Source organism: Sus scrofa, chromosome 10, assembly GCF_054392235.1.
Source record: "Sus scrofa isolate SSC_HxYL_T2T_F1_AM1 chromosome 10, Sscrofa_HxYL_maternal_Yorkshire_Landrace_v2.0, whole genome shotgun sequence".
Lineage (NCBI taxonomy): Eukaryota > Metazoa > Chordata > Mammalia > Artiodactyla > Suidae > Sus > Sus scrofa.
In genome coordinates, this window is record NC_139392.1 from 51859852 (window position 1) to 51882270 (window position 22419).

A 22419-nucleotide genomic window follows, 5' to 3' on the forward strand; every position below is an offset into this window, starting at 1 on the left:
TAAGCTGCTGCACCACAAGAGAACTTCAAGTTAGTTTTTGTGAGTGGTATAAGTTAGGGTCCAGTTTTATTGCTTTGCATGTGTTTATCCCGTTTTCTTAGCACATTTATCGGAGAGACATCTTTTCCCCATTGGGTGTTCCTGGCTCCATTGTCAGATATTAGTTGACCCTATAACAGAGATTTCATTCTATTACCTCTGTTCCTTTCCTTTGGTCTGAATTTTTGTGCCAGTACCATACTGTCTTTATTACTGTAGCTTTGTAGTATAGTTTGAAATCAGGGCATGTGATACCTCTAGCTTTTTTTTCTGTTTTTTGGGGTTTTTTTTTTTTTTCTCAAGATTGCTTTGGCTGTCTGGGGTCTTTGTGGTTCCATACAAATTATAGGATTTTTTTCTATTTCTGTGAAGAATACCATCAGCATTATGATAGGGATTTCATTGATTCTATAGATGGCTTTGGGTAGTATGGACATTTTAACAGTATTAATTCTCATCATCCATAAACACAGATCCATTTATTCGTCTTTTTTGATTTCTGTCAGCAAAGTCTTGTAGTTTTCATCGTAGAGATGTCTTACTTCCTTTGGTTCAGTTTATTCCTAAGTATTTTATTGTTTTTTATGCTATGGTGAATGGCATAGTTTTCTGTTTCACATTTCATTCTTAATATAGAAATGCAACTGATTTCTGCATGTTGATTTTGTACCCTGAAAATTTACTGACGTTGTTGATTAATTCCAACAGTTTTTTTGGCTGAGTCTTTGGGATTTTCTAAATACAGAATTATAATATCTACAAATAGCAATGATTTTGCTTCTTCCTTTCCTCTTTGGATGCCTTTTCATTCTTTTTTTTTTTCTTTCCTAACTGTTCTAGCTAGAACTTCCAGTACTATATTGAATAATAGTATGAGAGTAGGTATCCCAGTCTTGCTCCTGATATTAGATGAAAAGCTTTTCAATTTGCCATATATGGCCTTTGTTATATTGAGGTATATTCTTTCTATATCAAATCTTTTGTCATGAAGGAATGTGAGATTCTTTTTCAACATTTGTTGAGATGATCATGTGATTTTTTTCATTTTATTAATATGATATATTATGTTTATTGAGTTGCCTTTGTTGAACCATCCTTACATCCGAGGGGTAAATCCCACTTGATCATAATGTATAATCCTTCTTATGTGTTCTTAAAAATGCTTTACTAATATTTTGTTGAGATTTTATGCCTCTGCATTTGTCAGGGATATTGGTGTATAGTTTTCTTCTTTTTTTTTTTTTCTCTCAAAGACAGTGTCATCTTTATTAAAAAACAGATAGGCATAGCAGCACTTACAAAACAATAGTTCATAAAAGGCATTGCACACTGTCAACTGATATATGAAAAGGGCAGACCCCCAGCACAGCTGGTTGTGGGCTGCACATCACAACACTCAAAACCACCTGCTCCACTTAATACAACACAACCCAGAACACTCAAGGGGAGGCCAACAGCAACATGGTACTCCTCAACTTCAAGCCTTTGTTATTTGTGTGACTAGTCAATCAAGTCAAGTATCACCCTCTTAGCAGCATCTGGAGCACTCGTTGGTGTTCTGGAGGTGGCTGGTGTACTTGACCCACTTATTAGAAAATCTAAACGTTCAATAAAAAACACTTCTCCCTGTTCAATGCTATCCACAGAAACCTATGGTGGAAGAGATGTGCTCCTCCATTTAAATATCTGTAAAAGCTAATGCAGGCCTCTGCTGCAGCAGACAGGAGAGAACCCGGAGCAGGCACTTCCACACACCTGTCTTTGGTGGAGGATGCTGGTGTGGTCATGCTGTTCCCTGCCCACTGCTCTGCTTCTTACTGCTCTGCTGGGGGGGTGAGGACTCCAGTGGGGAGAGGAGAAATCCTATTTTCTTCAGACAATATGGCTTTCTTTGCTTGGGCTTTGTCCAGCAAATCCAAGCTGTTTATATGGGTCTGGATGTTATGGATATCTTCAGCAGGAACCCCTCTGAAGTGCTTAAGTTTTGAGCTTCCTGTCTCCCTTATAACCATGGCAAATGGAACCATCCACTTGACACACTTCTCTATATCACACCACTGATACCCTGAAACCTTCTTCATCAATTCGGATGAAGAGGAATGATACAAGGCAGAAGCAGCAGGTACATCATAGGAAAATTCTAAGCAGCCAACATCCAGGATACAGAGATCTAAAAGCTCTGCGATCTGTATGAAGATTTGCTGGGGATACTGTGGCAGGAGCACTTCCTAAAAATCATTTAGATATACAACCTGCATGTATACATTCAGCCAGGACACAATGGTCAGGGGACTTAAATGCCATTAAGGGCCTTCATAATGATTAATTCCATGGTAAGAATTTCATCTCCTGATCAAGCCCCATCTGTCACATAAGCAAACTGGTGCAACTTTGGAGGATAGATTTCCTCAAGTTTGGCAGCAATAAATAAAGATGAAATCCCAATAAGCTGTAAAAGCGTTTTTACAACGTTTTGTTGTGTTGCCATACACTGATCGAAGAAATCCTGTGCCAAGTAAAATGTCTCTCTCTTAACACACCTCCATTAACCAATCCAGAAGAATCTCTCGCATTTTAGGCTCCAGAAGAAGGTGCCACTGCATAAGGTACTTATCCCTCAAGTTCATCTTTTCCTTGTTTAACATGATTTTCCATACCTCCTCTCTATTTGCCCAGTTCAGTATGCGAGGCTCTGGATGGTGTGCAACTCTGAGGCTTATACACAGAATTAGGGAATTCAAGCTCATCCTCTTTGTCAGGTGTGGGAACAAAGGAGCACAGGTTTTCAAAGACTGCATTATTGACCCAAGGCTGATTGCCACACTGGCTTCGCACAGTTCTGTCAATTTTGGCCACTTCTCCATCTGGAGCTTGCAAAAAAAAAAAAAAAAAAAAAAAAAAAAAAAAAAAAAAAAAAAGGCCATATTTGCCTTCCTTTTCCTGGAGCGAACAGAGACATCAGTGCCACTTTCTTCTTTCATAGTGTCAGGTTCCTTCGCATCCCTTTCCTTCTTCTCCCTCAGCATGGCGCTGGGCACAAGTTCAGACCTCAGGCCCTAAGCCGTCTCCGCGGCATGCAGGCAGGCGGCGCGAGCCGGAGCCGAGGCCGGAGGCTGGAGGCAGGAGGCAGAGGCGAGCGGGAAGCCGGGAGGCGGGAGGCGGCGGGCGAAGCGCGCGGCGGCGGCGGCGGGGGGATCCGCGCCTGCCCCCATCACCGCGCTGGCAGCGGAGCCGGCTGCTCCTGCGCCCCGGTAAAAGCTAGTTTTCTTCTGATGTCCTTATCTGGCTTTGAAATCAGGGTAATGCGGCCCTCATAGAATGAGTTTGGAAGTAACTCTTTTCCTCAGTTTTTCCGGAAGAGTTTGGGAAGAATTGGTATTAATTCTTCTTTTGACGTTTGGTAGCATTTGTAAAATGAAGCCACCTGGCCCTGCTATTATCTGTCCTGGGAGGTTCTTGATCACTGATTCAATCTCTTTGCTCATTTATTGGTCTGTTCATATTTTCTGTTTCTCTCTGATTCAGTCTTGATAGGTGATGTTTCTAGAAATAGCTTTGATTTCCTTAAATAACCTTCTGGGTTCGTTCTTTTTTATTATTGTTTCTTTTTTTGCTTAACTTCTTATTTTATTTGTATAATATTTTCCTGATTTCACTAGGTTGCCAATCTGTGTTTTCTTCTAGCTTGCTGATCTTCCTTAAAACATTTTTTTTTTCTTTTGTCTTTTTGCCTTTTCTAGGGCCGCTCCCGCGGCATATGGAGTTCCCAGGCTAGGGGTCCAATTGGAGCTGTAGCCACCAGCCTACGCCAGAGCTACAGCAACGTGGGATCCGAGCCGCGTCTGCGACCTACACCACAGCTCACAGCAACGCTGGATCCTTAACCCACTGAGCAAGGCCAGGGATCAAACCCGCAACCTCATGGTTCCTAGTTGGATTCGTTAACCACTGGGCCACGACGGGAACTCCTTCCTTAAAACATTTTTGTCAGAAGGTTTGTAGATCTCCCTATCTTTGGGGTTTGCTACTGGAAATAACATTGTTTCCCCTTGGTTATGTCATGTTTCCTTTATTTCTCACATTCTGTCTTTGCATGTGAAGGAGTAGTAACCTCTTCTAGAGGACTAGATTTGGTAGGGAAAAACCTTCACCTGTGGGTGGTATGAGGTGGGCAGCTGGTTGGGAGCCAGCTGTGGACTTCAGGCTGCAGTCCACTGAAGTCAGCATTCTCAAAGATTGTTTGCAGCAATTTAAATCTCTGGTACATTTTTAGTTAATTTTTCATAAGGAGTGAAGTTTAAGTAGAAATCACTTTTTTACCTATGGATATCTATTTGCACATGTACCATTATCTTTCACTGAGTTCCTTTTTCGGTTTTGTCAAAAATCATTTTGGTTTACTTAGGTGGATCCATTTCTGAGTTCCTTAAATCAGGTAGCATGCTGCTTCCCACATTATACTTATTTTTCAGTGTCGTTTTAGCCATTCTAGTAACTTTGCCTTCACATATAAATTTTGGAATAATATCATTATGTTTTTCTAAAAACTTGCTTGGTGTTTGATAGGAGTCACATTAAATGTTTAAGTTTTTAGTTTTGTGACCATCTTTGCTGTGTTGGCATTCAAAATTCACTAAATATGCACACACATACATGCATACACACACAGACACACACATATATTTAGATCTTTGATTTCTTTTATCTGTGTTTTTTAGTTTTTAGCATAAAAGTCCTATACATGTTTTGTTATGTTATTCTTTTATGCTGAGACCTTGCTGAACTTTCTTAGGATTGATGAAAACAGACACATTTGCCTTGTTTCCAACCTCAGAGGGAAAGCATCCTGTCTTTTACCAGATGATGTTACCCGGAGATTTTCTACAGCTGTTCTTCATCAGCTTGGGGAAGTTCCCCTCTAAACCGAGTTTATAGAGAGTATTTATCATGAATGAGTATTAAATTTTGTCAGATACTTTTGTTGTATCTACTGCTGTGATTATGTGATTTTGCTTATTTACCCCATTAACATGGTAGACTATACTGGCTGATTTTCAAATACTAATCTAACCTTGCATACTTGGAATAAACCTTACTTGGTCATGTCATATAATTCTTTTTATTTATTGCTCAATTATATAGTTGCTAATATTTTAAAAGTAATTTTGCCTCTCTGTTCATGAGAGACATTGGTCTATTGTTCATACTGTCTTTATCTAGTATTTATATCAGGATAATGCTGGCCTCATTGTTTCCTCTTTTCTGGAAGAGATTGTGTAGAAGTGGTGTTTATTCTTCTTTAAATATTTGGTAGGATTCTCTAACAAAAGATCTGGACCTGGAGATTTCCTTTTTTGGTGTTTTAACTATGTCTCTATTGGGAAAACTATGGAATTTTGCTTTTCTTTGTAGCAATTGTGCCATTTTATCTAACAAGTCAAATTTTTAAGTGTAGAGTTCTTCATATTATCCTCTTAATTTTCACTTTAATATCTGTAGGATCCAAACTTATATCCCTGTTTTATTCATCATATTGATAATTTGTTCTCTCTCAAAATTTGTCAGTTTCATCGCTCCTCAGCCACCTTCTTCTATCACTGATTTTTCCTTTTTTTGTTTTCAATTTCATCGATTTCTACTCTGTATTTTTTGTCTTCTGCTTGAGTTGGGTTTCTTGTGCCCTTTTATAATTTCTTAATGTGAGACTGTTTGACACCTTTTTTTTTCTAATATGATCATGTACTGCTATGAATTTCTCTCTCAGCACTGCTTTAACTGCATTGTACAAATATTGTATCAAGTCACTAAAACAAATCCTTAATTTATATCTCCTAATATATCTCCTTCTCTGATAGGGCAATGATGTATATAGTATGTGATCTTGAAGAAATAAAATTAAAGTCTGACAACTATTTACTAATACCTATTATTTGTTGGATCCCTGTACAATCTTGAAGATATATGATAACATACCCTCAATTTTCATAGGGTGGTTTTAATACTCAGTCCAGTTGTTAGACTAAGCACTAGAAAAGTAATTATGAACAAAATACAGACTCTCTGTACTTTCAGGGAGTTCAACAAATTGGGGGGAAACTTAATTAAATTATATAAATAAATATAACTAAATTTGCTAAGTACCAAAAGGAAGCAAAAGTATGCAATGCAGTTTCTCCAATATCAGTACTTGACTTCAGCAGTGCAGTGAAACCTTGCCATAAAAAAGGTGTGATATTTGTTGATACTGGATGAAGGCTACATCAGGAGAGGGGTTCACTGGACTATTTACTAGTCTAATAAAGTTTTTCAAACTCAAAAAGAAATATTAAGATAAAAGTGACATTTGAGCAAACCTCTAAGGAAAGTGTAGGAAGAAATGAAATAAGGAAATGTAAGTATTCCAAGCAGAGAACAGAACAAGTACCAAGATTCTTGGTAGAAGAGAATATAGTAAGCATAGGTCCTAAAATAGATTAGTGAGGCTAGGACAAAGACAGCAAGAAGGCATATGGTATAAGACGTGGAAGAGGACCAAGAGAATGTTCTGAAGCCATATCCTAAAGTTTTTAAGCAATGGGTAGATAGTAGGGTTTTAAATAAAATAGACAGTTGGGTCTGCCTTTAATAAATATACATTTTTGGCACTAAGAAAAATTCCAGCTGCATTAGATTTTACCCATCAATCGCATCTCCAGGAATCTATCTTTCCTTCACTGATACAATATGACGTATGTACAGAATCATTCATCACAGCACAGCTGCATTAGATTTTATCCATCAATCTCATCTCCAGGAATCTATCTTTCCTTCACTGATACTATATGATGTATGTACAGAATCATTCATCACAGCACAGTTGATAATACAGTAAAACATCAACAACCCAAATGTTCATCATTGACTATTTGACTGAAACTTGCCACAAGTGAATAATATACAGCCATAATATAGGATGTGTTTATACACAGATAAGGAGTAACATTCAGTATATATTAAGTCAAAAAGAGAGAAGCAGTGCAGTGTATAGAAAGATACCTTTTGCGAAAGAAAGGAAGAGAGGTAAGAATATATGTAACTGCTTTTATTTCCAAAGATGAAATGCTGAAAGAAAATCAGAAAGTAATAATGAGAAGGAAAGAAATGAGTGGAGGGGACAGGAATGGATGTGAGACTTTGAATATACCTTTTTATACAATCAGGAATTTGAAATACATAAATATTTTACATATTTAAAAGTTACACAAAAAATGGATTGGAAAATCACTATTATCAAAATGACTATATTACCCAAGGCAATCTACAGATTCAATGCAATTCCTGTTAAATTACCAAGGATGTTTTTCACAGAACTACAACAAAATATTTTAAAGTTTGGAAGCACAAAGACTCAGAATAGCCAAAGCCATCCTGAGAAAGAAAAATGGGAGTTCCCATCATGGCGCAGTGGTTAACGAATCTGACTAGGAACCATGAGGTTGCGGGTTCGATCCCTGGCCTTGCTCAGTGGGTTAACGATCCGGCGTTGCCGTGAGCTGTGGTGTAGGTTGCAGACGCGGCTCGGATCCCGAGTTGCTGTGGCTCTGGCATAGGCTGGTAGCTACAGCTCCGATTGGACCCCTAGCCTGGGAACCTCCATATGCCGTGGGAGCAGCCCAAGAAATAGCAAAAAGACACACACAAAAAAAAAAAAAAAAAAAAAAAAAAGAAAAGAAAAGAAAAATGGAGAGGAATGAGGCTCCCTAACTTCAAACTATACTACAAAACTACAGTCATCAAAACAGTATGATACTGGCACAAAAACATAAATATAGCTCAGTGGAACAGGATAGAAAACCCAGAATTAAACCCACACACCTGCAGTCCCCTATCTGTGACAAAGGAGGCAAGAATATACAATGGAGAAAAGCCAGTCCTTCAATAAGTGGTGCTAGGAAAACTGGACAGCTACATGTAAATGAATGAAATTAGAACACTTCCTAATACCATACATCAAAATAAACTCAAAATGGATTAAAGGCCTAAATATAAGACCAAATACTATAAAACTCTTAGAAGAAAACATAGGCTAAACACTCTCTGACATAAACCACAGCAATATCTTCTCAGATCCACCTCCTAGAGTAGTGACAATAAAAACAAAAATAAACAAATAGAACCTAATTAACCTTAAAAGTTTTTGCACAGCAAAGGAAATACTAAACAAAACGAAAAGACAAGCCACAGAATGGGAGAAAATATTTGCAAATAAAGTGACTGACAGGGAATTGATCTGCAAAATGTATAAAGACCTCCTGCAGCTCAATACCAAAAAAAAAAAAATTAAAAAATGGGTGGAAGTTCTAAACAGACAATTTTCCAAAGAGGACATACAGATGGCTGAAAGACACATGAAAAGATGTTCAACATCTCTAATTATTAGAGAAGTACAAATCAAAACCACTATGAGGTACCACCTTACACCAGCCAGAATGGCCATCATCAAAAAACCTACAAACAATGGTGGAGGGAGTATGGAGAAAAGGGAACCCTCTTACGCTGCTGGAGGGAATGTAAATTGGTGCAACCACTATGGAAAACAGTATGGAATTTCCTCAAAAAACTAAAAATAAAATTACCATTTAATCGAGCAATCCCACTCCTGGGCATCTAGCCAGAGAGAACCATGACTTGAAAAGATACATGTAGTCCAGTGTTCATTGCAGCACTATATACTATAGCCAAGACATGGAAGCAGCCTAAATATCGATCAGCAGAGGAGTGGATAAAAATGTGGTACAGGTACACAATAACACTCAGCCATGAAAAGGAATGAAATAATGGCATTTGCAGCAACATGAAAGGGACCTATAAATTGTCATGCTATGTGAAGTTAGTCAGACAGTGAGACACAAGTGTTATATGCTATCACTTATATGTGAAATCTGAAAAAAAAGGATACAGTGAACTTCTTTGCAGAACAAAGACTTTGAAAAACTTATGGTTACCAAAGGAGACAGGTTGGGGGGGGGGGGGAAATGGGCTGGGGAGTTGGGGATGGAAATGCTGTAAAATTGGGTTGTGATGGTTGTTGTACAACTATAAATAAAATTCATTGAGTAAAAATTTTTTTTGACAAAAGTTGCACAAAAACTTAAATTTTGGCGACTGATAGTTTCAAACAAGATACATTAGATGTACTTCACCCTGTTCCTCCTCTTAATACAGATAAAACCCTAGGCATTATATATAAAACAAACATAAGACTTTGGACAGTGGAGAGAAGAAAACAGACTGGCTAGTGATCTCAGATCTAAGAAAAAAACACTTTGTTTCCTCAGTTTTACTTTTGCCTGACATATTTGAGCTTGGTGCTGTATAAAATGAGCATCCCAGAAACACCAGTAGGCACAAGCAAAAAAAAGCCCAAGTAAAGTCTGCTTCCTCTAGACAGGGAAAGGGAAGGGTAGTATAGAAAGTCAGAAAATTTAGGTGACTTCCCTACCTTAGCTAAACAACATGGAAAAAATCAAATCTCACCTCCATTGGTAATGACTGACATCCATCATTCTGCAAGGAGTACTTAGTCCAAGGACTGGACTAAGTATTCAAACCAACTTCTGAAAATTGAGGGTGTGTTATTATGTATTCAAGACCTTTCCATTAATGTATTAATAGAGGAGACCTAATGGAGAGCCAAGACTTCCAGCACTGACTGACAGTAAAAAGTGGCCCCAATTCCTGCCCTATGGCATCCATAGAGGCCAAGTCGAGAATCTGGATTTCAAACCTCACCTGGCAGTAAGAAATAGTATCTCACTTTCTAATTGCCACAGTGTCAGAGGGTGCCTACTAGAACAGAAGATAATGAAGATCCATAATCTGATAATGCTTAGAATGTTCAGGATGCAATTGAAAATAATAACAGTAACAAGGTATAAGATGACTATAGCATGTGGGCAAGTTAATGACAGCAGTAGCACAACGGATGGCAAAGGTCATAGGGTATATGCTGTTATAAGGTGCCTGAACTACACTTTAGACACCAGGAAACCACTAGGATTTTTAAAGAAGTATATATGATACACTAAGAGAAGAAAAAAAAATGGATACATATAAAACAAATGGCTATAAGATCATACCCTAAACACAAAAACTCAGCTTAAAAGTAAAGAGAGATAGAGAAATATGCCATGCTAACACTAACCAAAAGAAAATCAAAGTAGATATATTAATTTTAGACAAAGTATACTTAAAAATATGGAAGACTATCAAGGATAGAGAAACAGTGCATACTAACAGAGAGGTCAATTCTCTAAGAAGGCATAACAGTGCTAAACATTTATATACATAACAAGAAACTCAAAATACAGGAGGAAAAAAACCAATAGAACTGGAAAGAGAAATAGACAAATCCACTATTAGAGTTGGAGCTTTAAACTCTGCTGTCAGTATTGATAGATTAAGAAGACATAAAGTTAGTAAAGATAAAGATATAGATGACCTGTACAGCCCTATCAATCAATTTGGATATACTGACTAGATAGATAGACAGACAGACAGACAGATATACACACACATATAGATTATTCCAGCGAGAAGAGAATACACATTATTTGCAAGTATGCATGAAACATTAACCAAAATAGAACACATTCTAGGCCATAGAGCATACTTTATCAAATTTAAAAGTGTAGAAATTAAAAATATATTCTCAGACAACACCAAGAAATTAAGTACAGAAAGATAGCTGGAGTACTACAAAATATTTTGAAATTAATGAACATATTTCTAAATGATGCATGAGTCAAATAAGAAATCACGAAAGAAATTTTGAGAATGTCTTTAAATGAAAAAATAATTTGTGAGATGCAACTGAAGCAGTACTCAGAGCTAATTTATAGCACTATGTGCATGTAATAGGAAAGAAGATCCAAAAACAGTAACCAAAATATCTGCCTTAGGATACTAGAAAAAGGAAATTAAACCTAAAGCAAGCAGGAAAGGAAAATGATAAAATCAAAGCAGAAATCAGTGAAATTGAAAATAAGAAAAAATGGAGAAAAATAAACAAGTTATCTTAAAAGATCAATAAATTCATTACTCTCTAGCTAAGCTAACAGAGAAAAGAGGAAAGACATGACGTACCAATATAAATTATGAAAGAGTGGTCATCACTACTGATCCCTTAGACACTAAAAGTATAATAAGGGAATACTATAAACAGTTCTGTGCCCATAAAGTTGATTATTTGGATAAAATACACCAATTCCTTGAAACACAAACTTCCAGATGTACTCATGATGAAATACCTAGCCTGACTAGTTCTTTCTATAAAAGAAATTTAATTTAGAATTTAAAACTGTCTAGAAAAGGAAACACAAGGCCGAGATGATTTCACCACTGAATTCTACCAAATTTTTAAGAAGTAATATCAGTTCTATACAAACTCCTCCAAGAAAGTAAAGAAGAGGGAACAACCCCCCTGCCACTATTTCCTGAGTCCAGTATTATTCCAGGGTACAATGAGAAAATTACAGACTAACATTTCTCCTGAACTTAGATCTAAAAATCTTTTATAAATATTAAGAAACCAAATCCAGCAATATATAAAACAGTGATATATCCAGATAGGTTTCATTCCAGAAATGCAACACTCTGAGTCTACATTTATAAATAAGGCAACTACATTTGTAAATGTAAATCACAATAACAGTAAGAAATACTAAATGATCCTATCAGTGGAGATATTTAAAATTTTTACTAAATTCATAATGCATTTGCTATAGACTGAATGTTTGTTTGTCTCCCCTGCCCCGAAATTCATGTTTAAATCCTAACCTCAAATGTGATGGTATTTGAAGGTGGGGCCGCTGGGAGTTTATTAGGTCATGAGGGCTGAGCCATCGTGAATGGATTAGTGCCCTTAAAAAGGGACAGAGAGAGTTCATTCACCCTTTTTATCATATGAGGATATCTCAAGAAGATGACCAACTATGAACCAGGAAATATGCCCTCATCACACAGTGAATCTACTAGCACCTTGGTCTTGGACTTCCCAGCCTCCAGAACTATGAGAAATAAATTGTTGTTTATGAGCCACCCAGTCTATGGTATTTTTGTTACAGCAGCCTGAACATACTAAAACACCATTCATGAGGGGGGGGAAAGGGCCACTCTCAAAAAATTAGGAATATAAGACTATGACCTGATAAAGATCCAACACCAACATGAGACTTTTTGTTTAGGGAATAAGGCAAGTAATAATTTCTCATCACTCTTATTCATTGTCTTACTGAAACACATAACTATAACAGAAGGGTAAGAAAAGAGGGAGGAAAATATATAGATTGAAAAGGAGGAAATAAAACTCTGTATTCACAGGTTATATGTACCATAGATACCAAAACAATCCTGGAAGTAATAAGCAAATATAATAACTATACAGGATCCATGGTCTATTTGCAAGTTTTTGCTTTCCTGTATATTAAAAATTAACAATTGAAACTTAAGGCTTAAAAAAAAAAAACAATTGCACTAAAAAAGGGGAAGTACTTAAGGATAAATCTACAAAATATAAGATGTGTTTGCAGAAAACTACAAGGCACTGGTGAAAGAAATTAAAGAACAATTAAATAATGGAGAGATATTTTGTATTTATGGATTGGGCAACTTAACTTTCTCAAACGTGATCTATAGATTCAAGGCAATCTCAATCATGACTCCAGGAAGTTTTTACTAATAAACTGATTCTAAGATTTATATGGAAAGTCAACGGCTATATAATAGCCAAAATAAATCCGAAAAAGTACAAAGAATGATATTTTCCAACCTCAAGGTATGTGATATTGTTGAAAGAATACTCTTGTTATTCAGTGGAACAGAATGGAGAACTCCAATAGATACACACAAATATAATCAAGTGAATTTTGACAAAAATGCAAAGGCAATTCAATGGAGAATGGATAGCCTTTCATCAAATAGTGCCAGAGCAGTTGACTGTTCATATGTTATAAAAAACAACAACAGTATCAAATGTAGGCCTCATATCTTACCCAGAAATAAATTTTAGTGGATCACAGACGTAAATGTAAAATGCAAAACAGAAACTTCTAGAAGCTAAAAACTTAGGAGAAAATCTGTGTGCTGGAGTCCTTGATATGTTTTTACATGTCATACCAAAAGAAGATCCATGAAAGAAGAAAAAAATTGATAATGTTCAACTTCATTATGCTTTAAAAGTTTTCCTTTAAAAGACACTGTTAAGAAAATGAAAACACAAGCCACCGACTGGAAGAAAATTTGCTAATCAAATACCTAAAAGTCTTGTAGTCAGAATACACAAAGAATTCTTAAAATTCAAAAGTAGGAGAGAATGATGTCAGCAAAATGTTGAACTAGAAAACTTCAAGCTCTCATTCCCCCATAGAAACACTTCAAAAAAACACTTTGTTAGAACTCTGAAAAATGAAGGTTTACAGCAACTAGACAAAAAGTCATCTACAAAATGGTAGGAAATTTTTGTAGTGTTTTTACTCACTCTTGTCCCTCACACAGCACTACCCTCCCACCCAGTGCAGTAGTGGTCTTGGTCTTGAGCAGGTGGTTTCCCAGGTCCTCTCTCCAGAAGGAGCAGAACATACCTTATTTGCAAGTTATTGTGTATGTCTGTTCAGACCTGTCTGTGGGATAACTAAAGGACTGAATCAAGGTATTCATCTGTTTCATGTAATGTAGAATGCAAGCAGAAAAAGTGACAGGACTTGCTCCTAAAAGACACAAAGCAGACTACAAATCCATAGATGCCTGAGGCAAGAGATAATGAGTGGAGATATATAATAAACCATCTAAGATCCAGAGGATAAGCTGTGGAAGGACTTTTTTAAAAATTAGGATATTCAAAAGCAGCCAAGTACCTGGGTAAATTTAGAAAGCCATGCACTAGCCTAGGCAAGACACATACTCAGAAAAGACTTGAGAAGACCTTAAGCTTCCACCTCAGGCTGATAAGTGGTTATGGAGTGCCACAGAATATATCCAGTTTGCAACAGCAGGGAGAGGTGATTCTCAATTTTTTGTGTTGTTTGTTTCTTTACCAGTTTTGCTTTTAGCTCCTAACAAGGAAACCTGTCCAAGTAGCTGAGATGGGACAATTAAGATGACAGAGTAGTAGGACATGAAGCTCATCTCCTCCCACAAATACATCAAAAATACATCTACATGTGGAATGATTTACACAGGAAATCTACTAAACACTGGCAAAAGAGCTCAAGATTCTGATAGAGCAAGGGGGCAAAAAGTGAAAAACAAACTGGGATGGGAAATGCACCCCTAGGAGGGAGCTGGGAAAGAGGAAAACTTCCTGCACCCTGGGAAGTCCCTGAACCACCCAGGAGATCGGCTGGGTAGAGGAGGAACTTCAGAGTCTTGGAGGTGAACAGAGCAATCAGTTTGTAGCAACTATGTTCAATAATCCTGCACAGATGGTCAGTGCCACCACCCTCCACTCCTCACCCTGAGATGTGCATCTACTGCTGTGGTCAGGGTCTGGGAACTGGAGATCAGACTCAGGGATAGAACTGAGGCTGGCCAAGTAGAAGAAACTGGGGGTTGGTGGCATGGAAACAGCATGGAAGGACCAGAGCCTAGGGTGAGCACATTCGAGGGTGTAAGCTGAAGAAAACCAGCCCACCTTAGGGTCTAGGCAACACATTTAGGGGTGTGGGACCATGTTCTCAGGCAGCAGGACACTACCTACACCAGATCCAGTAGGGGTCTCACAAGCCACTGTTGCCTGGCACTGGGAGTGGTTGCATGAGCCACTTGACTCTGAGTAGGGTCTGGCGAGCTCCCCTCACTTGACACCAGGAGTGGTTGCTCAAGCTTCTCAACTCTGAAAGGGGTTGCACAAGCAGCAGCCACCATTGCCTGGTATCAGGAGTGGTCAGACTCTGGGAGGAGTTGCAAGAGCAACTGCCACCATACCCTGGCACCAAGAGCAGTTGTGTGAGCTGCCACTGGTACCCACCTGGTCCGGGAGTGGTTCTATGAAGTGCTACCACCTCGGTCACAGACCCCATCCCTAATAGCCACCTGTCTCCATCACACAAGCCACTGCCACCTCCCTTGCTGACACCATCCTGAGCTGGCACCCAGTTCCAGGAGAGGTCGTGAGCCACCGCTGCTCCCATAATGTGCTCTGGGTGTATATGAGTGGGTACAACACTGCTGAAAACTCCTGGGCTGGGCACCAGCTGCCACATCTGCACACCTGCTGTCCAGTGAACTTCAGCTATAGAAAGACAATATGAGATGACACAGAAATGTGTTTTAGACAAAGGAAGAGGATAAAAACACAAAAACAACTAAAAAGAGGGGATAGATAATCTACTGAAAAATAATTCAGTGTGATAATAGTAAGGATGATCCAGGATCTCAGAAAAAGAATGGAGACATGGATCAAACGTTATGAGAAATGTTTAACAGAGATAGAAGATTTAAAAAAGCAAGGACGACAAATACAATATCTAAAATGAAAAATACATTAGAAGTAATCAATAGCAGAATAACTGAGGCAAAAGAATGAATAAATGAGGTGGAAAACACTGGTAGAAGTCACTGCCACAGAAAGGAATAAAGAAAAAAGAAAAAAATGAAAAGAATTGAGGACAGTCTAAGAGACCTCTGGAACAACATTAAACTTACCAACATTCACATCATAGGGGCCCCAGAAGGAAAAAGAGGGAGAGAAATGGCCTAAAAAAATATTTAAAGAGATGATAGCTAAAAAATTCCCTAATATGGGAAAGGAAACACTCACTTAACTCCAGGAAGCACAGAATGCACCATACAGAATAAACGCAAGGAGAAATATGGCAAGACACATAGTAATCAAACTGACAAAAATTAAATGCAAAGAAAAAGTATTAAAAGCAGCAAGGGAAAACAATAAGTTACATACAAGGGAACCCCCATAAGGTTATCAGTTGGTTTTTTCAGCAGAAACTGCAGGCCAGAGGGAGTGGCACAATATACTTAAAGTGATGAAAAGGAAAAAAATCTACAACCAATAACGTCCAACAAGGCTTTCATTCAGATTTGAAAGAGAAATCAAAGCTTCATAAACAATCAAAAGCTGAAAGTATTCAGCACCATCAAACCAGCTTTACTGCAAATGCTGAAGGAGCGTATCTAGGTATAAAAGAAAAGGAGGCGTTCCCGTCTTGGCGCAGTGGTTAACAAATCCAACTAGGAACCATGAGGTTGCGGGTTCAGTCCCTGCCCTTGCTCAGTGGGTTAACGATCCGGCGTTGCCATGAGCTGTGGTGTAGGTTGCAGACGTGGCTCGGATCCCGTGTTGCTGTGGCTCTGGCGTAGACTGGTGGCTACAGCTCCAATTCGACCCCTAGCCTGGGAACCTCCATATGCCGTGGGGGCGGCCCAAGAAATAGCAAAAAGACAAAAAAAAAAAAACAAAAACATTAAAAAAAGAGAAAAGGACACAACTAGAAACAAGAAAATTACAAATGGGAAAGCTCACTAGTAAAGGCAAACAAAGTAGAAGTGGGAAATAATCCACAGAAAAATATGGTATCAAAAACAGCAATCATGAAAAGAGAGGATGAACACTGAATATTGGAAATTCATTAGAAATTAAGCAACTAAAACCAGCAACTTAAAACAATTTTGCTATATATAGAATGCCATCCATATCAAAATTTCATGGGAACCACAAACCAAAAACTATAATAGACACATATTAAAGAAAAAGCAATCCCAATAGGACCCTAAAGTTAGCCATCAAGCCATAAGAGAACAAAAGAGGATGAGAAGGAAAAACTCCAACGTTAACAAATGGAAAACAATTAAGAAAATGGCAGTAAGTACATATATCAGTAATTACCATAAAAGGATTAAATTATCCAACCAAAAGACATAAATTAGCTGAGTGGATACAAAAACATATCTATGCTGTCTACAAGAGACACACACAGGCTGAAAGTGAGGGGATGGAAGAAGATATTCAGTGGAAATCAGAAGAAATCTGGAGTAGCAATACTCATAGTAGACAAAATAGACCTTAAACAATGTTAAAAGAGACAAAGAAGGACACTACCAAATGATCAAGAGATCAGTCCAAGGAGTTCCCTTGTAGCTCAGTGGGTTAAGAATCCAGCAGTGTCACTGCAGTGACTTGGGTTGCTGCAGTGGTACACATTTGATCCCTGGCCCTGGAACTTAGACATACCACAGGCACTGCCAAAAAGAGAGAGAGATCAAAAAGAAGACATAACAATTGGAAATATATATGTGCCCAACATAGGAGTACCACATTATGTAAGGCAACTGCTAACAGTCATGAAAGGAAAAATAAATAGTAACACAATAGTGGGGATTTTAACATCCCACTTACAGCAATGGACAGATCATCCAGACAGATATCCATAAGGAAACACAGGTCTTAAATGACACATTAGACTGAATAGACTTAATTGATATTTATAGAACATTCTGTCTGAAAACAGGAGAATACACATTATGTTCAAATGCACATGGAACCTTCTCCAGGAAGATCACTTCTTGGGCCATATACCAAGCCTCAGTAAATTTAAGAAAACTGAAGTCATACCAAGCTTTTTTTCCAACAACACTGTGAGAGTAGAAATCAACTACAAGAAAAAAAAATGCAAAAAGCACAAACATGTGGATGCTAAAGAATAGGCTGCTAAACAACCAATGGATCACTGAAAAAAAATCAGAGGAAATCAAAAAATACCTAGAGAAAATAAAAACATGACAATTCAAAAGAAAAATCCCAAATAAACCTAACCTTATACCTAAAGCAACTAGAGAAAGAAGAATAAACAAAACCCAAAGTTAGTAGAAAGAAAGTAATGATAAAGATCAGAGCAGAAATAAATGATATAGAGACAAAGAAAACAATAGAAAAGATCAATGAAACTAATAGCTGATTCTGAAAAGATAAGCAAAATTGATTAATCTTTAGCAAGACTCATCAAGAAAAAAAGGGGGAAAAGGCTCAAATCAATAAAATCAGAAATGAAAATGTAGACTTTTAAACAAACATAGCAAGAATACAAAGGATCATAAACTACTACATGCAACTATATGCCAATAAAATGGACAACCTAGAAGAAATGGACTAATTATTAGAAAGATACAGTCTTTTTTAAAATCATTTTTAATTTTTCCATTATGCTTGGTTTATGGTGTTCCATCAATTTCTACTGTGCAGCAGAGTGACCCAGTCACATATATATACACATTCTTTTTCTCACATTATCCTCCATCATGTTCCATCATAAGTGACTAGATACAGTTCCCTGTGCTATATATATATAGCAGGATCTCATTGCTTATCAACTCCAAATGCAATAGTTTGCATCTAGTAACCCCAAATTCTCAGTCCATCCCACTCCCTCCCCTTCCCCCTCCCCCTTGGCAACTTGTGAGTCTGCTTTCCAAGTCTGTGAGGTTTTTTTTCCTGGGGAAAGGCTCATTTTTGCCATATATTAGATTCCAGATATAAGTGATATCATATGGTTTTTGTCTTTCTCTTTCTGACTTACGTCACTTAGTATGAGACTCTCTAGTTCCATCCATGTTGCTGCAAATGGCATTATTTTGTTCTTTTTATGGATGAGTAGTATTCCATTTTGTGTATATACCACAACTTCTTAATCCATTCATTTGTGGATGGACATTTAGGTTGTTTGCATGTCTTGGCTATTGTGAATAGTGCTGCAGTGAACATAGGGCTGCATGTATCTTTTTCCAGGAAAGTTTTGTATAAAGGTACAATCTTCCAAGACTGAACCAGGAAGAAATAGAAAAGATGAACAGACTAATCACAAGTACTGAAATTGAAACTGTGATTTTAAAAATTGCAGCAATCAAAAGTCCAGGACCAGATGGCTTCACAGGTAGATCTATCAAACATTTAGAGACGAGTTAACACCTATCCTTCTGAAACTATTCCAGAACATTCCCAAATTCATTCTATGAGGCCACTATCACCCTGATACCAAAACTATGCAAAGATATTGCAAGAAAAGAAAATTATGGGCCTATATCACTGATGTACATAAATGCGAAAATCCTCAACAAAGTACCTGCAAACCAAATCCAACAATACATTTAAAAGATTGTACCCCCTGATCAAGTGGGATTTATCTCAGTGATGCAAGGACTCTTCAATATCTGCAAATCAGTGAGTCTGACATACCACATTAACAAACTGAATAAATCCACATGATCATCTCAATAGATGCAGAAAAGGCTTTTGACAAAATCCAACATCCAATTCTAATTTTTAAAAAAAAACTCCAGAAAGTGGGCATAGAGAGAAACTATCTCATCATAATAAGGGCCATATGTGACAAACCCACTGTGAACATCATTCTCAATGGTGAAACATTGAAACCATTTCCTCTAAGATCAGGAACAAGACAAAGATGTCCATTCTTGCCACTTTTATTCAACATAGTTTTGGAAGTCCTAGCCACAGCAGTTGGAGAAGAAAAAGAAATAAACGGAATCCAAATTGGGAAAGAAGTAAAAATTGTTTGCAAACAACATGATACTACACATAGAAAATCCTAAAGCTACCAGAAAACTAGTTAAGCTCATCAGTGAATTGGTAACCTCTTGCATTCCTATACACTAACAATGAAAGATCAGAAAAGGAAATTAAGGAAGCATCCTATTTACCATGGCATCAAAGAGAATAAAATACCTAGGAATAAACCTACCTAAAGAGGCAAAAGACCTGAATTCTGGAAACTGTAAGACACAAATGGCGGAAATCAAAGATGGCACAAACAGATGGAAAGATATACCATGTTCTTAGATTGGAAGAATCAATATTGTCAATATGATTATACTACCCAAGGTAATCTACAGATTCAATGCAATCCCTATCAAATTACCAATAACGTTTTTCACAGAACTAGAACAAAACCTTTTTAACTTTGTATGAGAATACAAAAGACCCAAATAGCCAGAACAATCCTGAGAAAGAAAAATGGAGCTTGAGGAATCAGTCTCTCCTCAACTTCAGATTATAGTGCAAAGCCACAGCCATCAAAACAGTATGGTACTGGCACAAAAACAAATGTAGATCAGTGGAACAGGATAGAGAGTCCAGAAATAAGTCCATGCAGTATGGTCAGTTAATCTATGATAAAGAAGGCAAGAATATACAATGGAGAAAATAGTCTCTTCATTAAGTAGTGTTGGGAAAACTGAACTGCTACATGTAAAGAATGAAATTAGAACTTTTTTTTATACCAAACACAAAAATAAACTGAAAATGTATTAATGACCTAAATATAAGGCTGGATACTATAAAACTCATAGAGGAAAACATAGGCAGAACACTCTTTGACATAAATCACAGCAATATCTTTTTGGATTTGTCTCCTATAATAAAATAAAAGCAAAAGTGAACAGGACCTAATTAAACTTAAAATATTTTGCACAGCAAAGGAAACCATAAACAAAATGAAAAGACAACCCATAGAATGGGAGAACATCTTTGCTAATGAATTGACAAGAGAATAATCCCAAAATAACAAATATTGCATACACATTTATATCGAAAAAAAGCCTTGAATTAAAGCATGGTCAGAAGATCTAAATAGACATTTCTCCAAAGAACACATATGGCCAATAAGCCCATGAAACGATGCTCAACTGCCAGAGGCTAGCTCCAGCAACTGGGTCCGGCAGCCATGGTATATACATCCCGATAGGAGATGGACAGCATTGGCGAAAGAATGGAGACAGACTCTTTGTCCCTTCTTTCAGGGCGTTGGACTGCTCAAATTTTACTGGCATAAGTGGTTAATTATATAGACAATTTTTCACTACAGATTACATCATAGTGTTAAAAGTACATTGGTTAACCATTAGGCTTTGTTTTTTGATCACACGGTACAGTAGCAATACACCATGTTTTAAAATCTTTAGTTTAACTAAATTTAGTGAGCACAATTCAAGGACAAACAGGCACAGCATATCATGTGGGAAAGAGGAGACCCGGCACAAACCATCTCATGGCCAGCCAATTCCCACAAACTGAAGAAGTTACCAACACAAAAAATCTCATTTTCAAACTAGTGTCTATCTTCAAAGTGTCCTTGGCAGGAAGACAGTGTGAGAAAATACAAATCAACTTAGCTAGCTACTGCTAAAAGTTTCTAACATCAAGGACAAAACTCACAGCTGGGTTTCTTTTGATCATGAATAATATATGTCTAACTTCTATGAACCTCATTAAAATCCTAACTCTAAAGTTTACTGTATAACTAGTTAGTAGATAAACACTATGTTTTTAATAAAGTTGGATTTAAATAGGGGAAAGTCTTTAGAATGAAATTCATATTATATTATTATTGTAATTTTGTTAAATCACAAATCACAGGAAAATAAAAATGGGAAATAAGAATAATAAAGCAAATAATCAGGAAAGACTGAGGAAAACTGAATAACAGATAAAACAACAGAAAAGACTAGGTCACCCGAGAAACAATCCATGTTCTCCGGCGCAAACATGGAAATTGTTTTCCCAGGAAAGCCCCAATTCTTCCCTCAGCATCAATACGAGAGCTGTATAACCTGAGGCCTGTCCTCGGCTTGTACCGTACAGGCAGGCTTTCATCCTGACCAGAAGCCCACCTTCAGCATGCATCATTCAGGCAGGCTTTTATCCTGTCCAGAGGCCCACCTTCGGCATGTACCGTTCAGGTGAGCTCCCTTCCTTGGTTAGGAACCTGCTTTCAGGTTTTTCTGTCATCAGGCAAGGTCCTTTTTTTTTTTTTTTTTTGAGTCCCTGCATCTCCTCGGCTCCCCACACTCAACATCACTAATTATTAGAGAAATGCAAATCAAAACTGCAATCAGGTATCACCTCACACCACTCAGAATGGCTATCATCAAAGTGTCTACAAACAATAAATGCTGGAGAGGGTATGGAGAAAAGGGAACACTCCTACACTGTTGTTGAGAATGTAAATTCATGCAACCACTATGGAGATTCCTTAAAAAACTAAATAGAGAACTACCATATGGGGCCACTTGAAGTTCTCTCAAGGGAGGAGCAGGCTGAGGGCCAGTGGACAGCCAATGAGGACCCAGAGCAGGAGTGGCAGGGGAGCCTGCAGCAGCCAAAGCACAGCCCTGAACAACACGGTCAAAGCTCCTAAAAACCTAGGCGTGCACTCATGCCATTGTGCTGGCAGCCAGAGTGATGAAGATTGTGGCCCCCTGAACACAGTTCTACTCCAATAGCTGCTGCCAGGTCATCCTGATCAGTTCAGTGGTGCTGTTGATTCTGCTGAGCATCATGGCTGATCACGATCAGTATCACTTTTCAAGCTCTGA

The 22419-nt window shown here is 37.7% G+C and overlaps 1 protein-coding gene and 1 pseudogene across 10 annotated transcripts in view; one reads left to right on the plus strand and one right to left on the minus strand.

Annotated features, from left to right (window-relative positions):
• ZNF782 (zinc finger protein 782) overlaps positions 1-22419 on the plus strand; it is a 57657-nt gene that overhangs the window by 16312 nt on the left and 18926 nt on the right. The window lies entirely within an intron of this gene.
• Positions 1731-3197, minus strand: LOC102160015 (G1/S-specific cyclin-E1-like; annotated as a pseudogene).